We start from the raw sequence: 6,000 nt of genomic DNA on the forward strand, positions 1-6,000 counted from the left end.
AAAGACCACTACAAAAGATTCACCTTTTAAGTGCAACACTAAACACTAGTGTGGTAGTGAGCAGAGTAAATTCAGTGTAACTTTAAGATTATTTATTAAGTTTCATATTAGTCTGGAAGAACTTCAAACAGTATCAGGGACGTCCAATAAGGATCTCTGGGAAGTATTTTTATTTTACAGGGCCCACAAAATATTTTTTTGACATCAAGCTTCCACTGCAAAAAGCTCTGTCTGATATTATTACTTTCCAAGTTCTTCCAACCCAGGGGCAACCAAGATTTGTAAAGAATTCACTATTGAGAGCACTGCAAGGAGTTAAATATAATTATTTAAATACAATATTTAAATATATAAGTCAATATTTTTTTTATTTTTCTTTACAACTTGGAAAACAAACACATGTATTCCGAAATGGTAAATTCAGTATCCTCAACAATTGCCTTACATAACATATATTTTATAGTATGTCTTTTATCTAGATGTCAGACAGTAAATATATATAGAAAAAAATCATGTTTCAATGTCCATTCCAATTTTAACGCTCTATCTACCATAAATTATTTCCATTTTTCATCAAACCAGTTTCATAACTTTTTTTAAGCATTTTCCTTAACAGTTATTTTCAGCTAAAACTTCAAAGACGAGGAATCACAGAAACGAAGAGAAAAAAGACGATTTGAACACCTCTACAAGCACAAATCCACAGTAGGACACAGTGTTTAGTAACCCCAAAGAACATGGTTGGCTGTTGGCTAAATTCAAAGGAAGAAGGAATAATCAATACTATATTTGTGTAGTGGAAAATGTCACTTACGATGGCCTTCATGTGCATTGTGCTAAAAACATGGGTAACATGACTTTCAAATGGGCAGAACCAAATGACAAATGTATAATAGACTATGATCAAATTGAAAAAAAAAAAAATACCTTCACCAACTTTTACGTACAAAAATAAAAGGATGGTCTCATTTAAATTTCCGATTGACATCTCAGGTTCCATAACACTCTCAGTAAGTACATTTTATTGTAATTTTGTATATACGTTAGGCAGTGTAATTTTGTGTGTAGGTTCTAATCCATGGTATCTCCAGGAGTTTTTTTTCATTTTTCATTTTGATTTTAAATGTATATTTTCCCGTAAAAAACCCATAAAATAACGGAAAAATCGGATTTTCTCAAAAGTGGCCCGTATGATTTTGAAAAAAAATTAGTATGTTGTAGCCCTTTAAATTCTGAAAAAAAAAAATGGTATGAATCCCATTTCTGTAAAAATTAAAGTTATTGTAAATTATGTAATTTTCCCACAAGAACCCCCATAAAATAACAAAAAATAGGATAAAAAAGCCGGTTTCGATTTAACTTAGTATGTTATGTTCCTTAAAATTTTGAACGTGTTTTTCACCTTTTTTTAAATTTAGATTTTTAAGTTCTTAAAGGTAAAATTCATACTACTGTATTTTTCTTCCTTAACAATTTTATTAGCATATTTAATTGTTTCCATTTTTCATCAAACCAGTTTCAACAACTTTTTTAAAGCATTTTCCTTAACAGTTATTTTCAGCTAAAACTTCAAAGACGAGGAATCACAGAATCGAAGAGAAAGAAGACGATTTGAACACCTCTACAAGCACAAATCCACAGTAGGACACAGTGTTTAGTAACCCCAAAGAACATGGTTGGCTGTTGGCTAAATTCAAAGGAAGAAGGAATAATCAATACTATATTTGTGTAGTGGAAAATGTCACCGACGATGGCCTTCATGTGCATTGTGCTAAAAACATGGGTAACATGACTTTCAAATGGGCAGAACCAAATGACAAATGTATAATAGACTATGATCAAATTGAAAAAAAAAATACCTTCACCAACTTTTACGTACAAAAATAAAAGGATGGTCTCATTTAAATTTCCGATTGACATCTCAGGTTCCATAACACTCTCAGTAAGTAAATTTTATTGTAATTTTGTATATACGTTAGGCAGTGTAATTTTGTGTGTAGGTTCTAATCCATGGTATCTCCAGGAGTTTTTTTTTCATTTTTCATTTTGATTTTAAATGTATATTTTCCCGTAAAAAACCCATAAAATAACGGAAAAATCGGATTTTCTCAAAAGTGGCCCATATGATTTTGAAAAAAATTTAGTATGTTGTAGCCCTTTAAATTCTGAAAAAAATGGTATGAATCCCATTTCTGTAAAAATTAAAGTTATTGTAAATTATGTAATTTTCCCACAAGAACCCCCATAAAATAACAAAAAATAGGATAAAAAAGCCGGTTTCGATTTAACTTAGTATTTTATGTTCCTTAAAATTTTGAACGTGTTTTTCACCTTTTTTTAAATTTAGATTTTTAATGGCCTGAACGATTTTGACAAAATTTAGTATGTTATGGTCCTTTAAATTCTGGACAGAATGGTAAACATCCCATTTCCGTAAAAATTGTGGTTCAAAAGTTATTGTAAATTATGTTATTTTCCCATAAGAAAACCATAAAATACAAAAACAAATCGGATTTTAGGAGAAAAGCTGGTTTTGGTCAAAATTAATTTGTTATCGGTCCATATAATTCTGATATAAAAAAATAGTACAGCACCCCATTGCTGTAACAATTATGGCTAAAAGTCATATCTTATTTACTCTCACCGTAACCATGATAAAGGTTGTTGACCAGCTTATGGGAGAAAGTATGTGCCAGAATGCTGATACCGTTTATTAGTTTTACATTTCTCTTCAAGTACATTGCACAACTTTAAGGTTTACCAATTTCTTTTTTCTGTATGAACGCTTGGTCTACATTTTTTATTTAAGAACTGCATTTTTCACAATGCACCTGAGTAAAAATTACATTTTTAGTCTTGAATCGCAAACATGTTTACTAGAAGTTATTTTACCTTCATTTTGACAAGCAATACCTTTACCTCCGTTAAGGGTGGAATGTTCCCCTACATTAAAAAGCCCCAGTGTTATTTCACATTTTTTTTTCTTTACAATTGAAAATAGTCTTGTCATAATAGTCTTGCCAAAAGCCCTGGTGTTATTTCACTCAATTTTTTGATTACAACTGTAGTTAGCAACAAATACAGCTATTTTGTTCACAATTTTAGGCTGATTAAGGTGAATTAATTCATGTAATTTTTATGAATTAAGCAAAATAGTTTTCTCATAATTAGTTGTTTCAGTCCTCAAGTGTTGTAAGAACTCTTTTCATTGTATTCATTTTATATGTAGGTAATTCAGTCCCTGATTTTTCTGTGGGTTTAGTGAAAATTAATAATTAAACCCTTAGCTGAGTTTTTCTCCCTCTAGATTAGAAACCCTGGTGTTATTTCACCGAATTTTTTGGCTTTACAATTGTAGCAGACAAAAACGGCTATTATGTTCACATTTTAAGCTGATTAAGGGGTGTTTGGGCTATCCTTAAAACATATCCTGCCTGAACTCTAGTGGAAAATTAGCAAACTATTTTGTGAGGTTCAGTGTGTTGATTAGTGCTGCCATCAAGTGGAAGACTTTTAAAACTACCTTATCTGGGGAGGTATATCCACTTTCTCCTTCTCTTTTCCAACCATGAATTGAAGCAAGCAACATGTCCAGAGTTCTTTCCTATTGTATATAATTTAAATGTTAAATAAATTGAAAGTAGTGTTTTCTTTTTAATGTTAATAATTGTCCTTAAATTCTACATGTGAAAGTGGGTAAGATCTCTCCAGTTTTTTCTCCCAAGTGAACAGTGAACAATAATTATTCCTTTTTTTCAAAGTCAGACAAATCTATAGCCTATTAGGCCACTTTCCATCTCTTTCCTTTCCCAAAGCCTCAAACATAAGATTAATTGGTAAAATTATTATACTAATCTGGCCAGATATTATGTACCATAATTAAAAATAGTTTATTAAAGCAAGAATAATTATGTAAATGTACCAAAATGTTAAAAAGGTAACATTTCTGAAGAACAGCGAAAATGTGTTTTTGATAGCTTTTGGAATCTTGGCAGCTGGAATCTCCAGACCTCGTATTTATCTTCTGCAATAACGCTAGAAGAGCCGGTAAGAAAAAAAATTCAAAGTATGTAAAGAGAACAAGCTGTATTTATCGACTGGAGGAGCATAGAGTGTGTAAGGCCTTTTTCTTAAAAACACTGGATATAAGTAACAAACGCATTACTAATGTTACCATACAAAAAATGGCCAGCCCAACCTTAGTTCCTCATAAGGACAAAAGAGGACACAAAGTACCATCCAACAAAACCAATGACCAAACTATTGAGTTCATCAGAAATCACATAAAATCCCTTCCTAGATACACCAGCCATTACTCTAGAATGAGGTGTCCAAACAGTACCTAAGCCCTGACCTAACTCTAAAGAAAATGTACAGTTTGTATGTTGAATTGTGTGTTGAAAAAAACCTACAGCCAGTTAAAGAGAGTTTTTATTGAAATATTTTCCACACGCAGTTTAATCTATCGTTTAAGAGACCTCAGACTGACACATGTGACAAATGTGACACTCTACAAAATATTATTAACTATGGTACTGACAATCAAGCTATAGAAAATGCAAAAGTTCAGAAGAAAGTACATCTTCTTAAAGCGGAGGCTGCATTACAAGCAAAAAAGAATGATATCGAAGCTGCCAAAGATGATGAAACTAAACTCGTTGTCTGTTTTGATTTGCAAAAGACACTCCCAACACCCAATTTGACTTGCAAGAAAGCTTATTACAGCCGTCAGCTATGGACATACAACTTCTGTGTCCATAATATGTGTAATGGACTGGCTCTAATGTTTTTATGGCACGAGGGCCAAGGAGCCAGAGATTGTCAAGAAATTGCTTCTTGTCTGTGGAAACTCATCCAGACTCTCCCACATACAGTCAAACATATCACCGTTTACAGTGACAATTGCGGTGGATAGAACAAAAGCCACTTCATCACTAAGTTTTGGCACTATGTAGTAAAAGAAACCCACATTGAAACCGTTGATCACAAGTATTTAGTTGTAGGACATTCTTTTATGGAATGTGATAAGGATTTTGGCATCATAGAGAAAGCAAAAAAGAGAAACAATCAGCAGGTTTACATACCGAGTGAATGGGCAAATGTTATAACGAAATCTAGCAAGCATTTACATGTCACACAAATGGAAGACAGCGACATTTTGACTGAAATTCCCATTGACATAAATTCCCTGGAGCCCTTCTTTAGAAAAACTGTCCCGGAAATTAGTAAGATGCGGTGTTTGCACTTCAAAAAAAAAACAGACCCTTACACTCTCTTTTTCAAAGAGAGTTTCAACATGCCCACATTTAACAAGCTCAACATGAAGAAGGCTAGCAGGCCTGTTAACGACTTACCACCACTAAAACCAGCAAATGAGAAACCAAAAAAAAGGTGAAGTTTGATAATTTGCAGTCACTTCTTCCCTATGTCCCTCCGATCTACCATGCTTTTTTTAACAGTCTTCAATTCGCTGGTGCCCCAGATGGAAATGCCATTAACCAGGATGAAGCTTTGGACAAGGATGAAGCTGCACAGAACATCTTTGACAGCGACACTGAACCTCTGGACTAGTGAAGAAGGAGAGACATTGAGGCAGCAACAGGGGGCGTCCCAAGTCATAAAATTAGATTTAATGTTTAATTTTAGCAATTTTATACCCTTTGTAGACTTTCTTTCATTTTAATAAATTTTAATAATTTGATTACTTTTTATTTACCTAATTACTATTTATATTTACCTAACACCCAAAAGCCAACCAAATTTCCTTTGGAAGTCAAGGGGTACAAGTGATGTTCCTTATCATGTTATCAGATATAAAAATTTTATTTTCATACTTACAACTTTAATTTTTATACTACAGGTTGTTTAATAACAGGCAGTAATAATAACTATTAATTTAGGCTATTCAGGTAATTATAAATAATTATGGGTTCTCTGAAAACTTTGATTGGCGTTTTCTCAAAAGTCGCTTTTTGTCACTTGTACCCCTTGGCTTTTAGG

Source organism: Macrosteles quadrilineatus, unplaced genomic scaffold (assembly GCF_028750875.1).
Source record: "Macrosteles quadrilineatus isolate MER2022 unplaced genomic scaffold, UCM_ALF_1.0 Scaffold_2__2_contigs__length_208266976, whole genome shotgun sequence".
Classification (NCBI taxonomy): Eukaryota; Metazoa; Arthropoda; class Insecta; order Hemiptera; family Cicadellidae; genus Macrosteles; species Macrosteles quadrilineatus.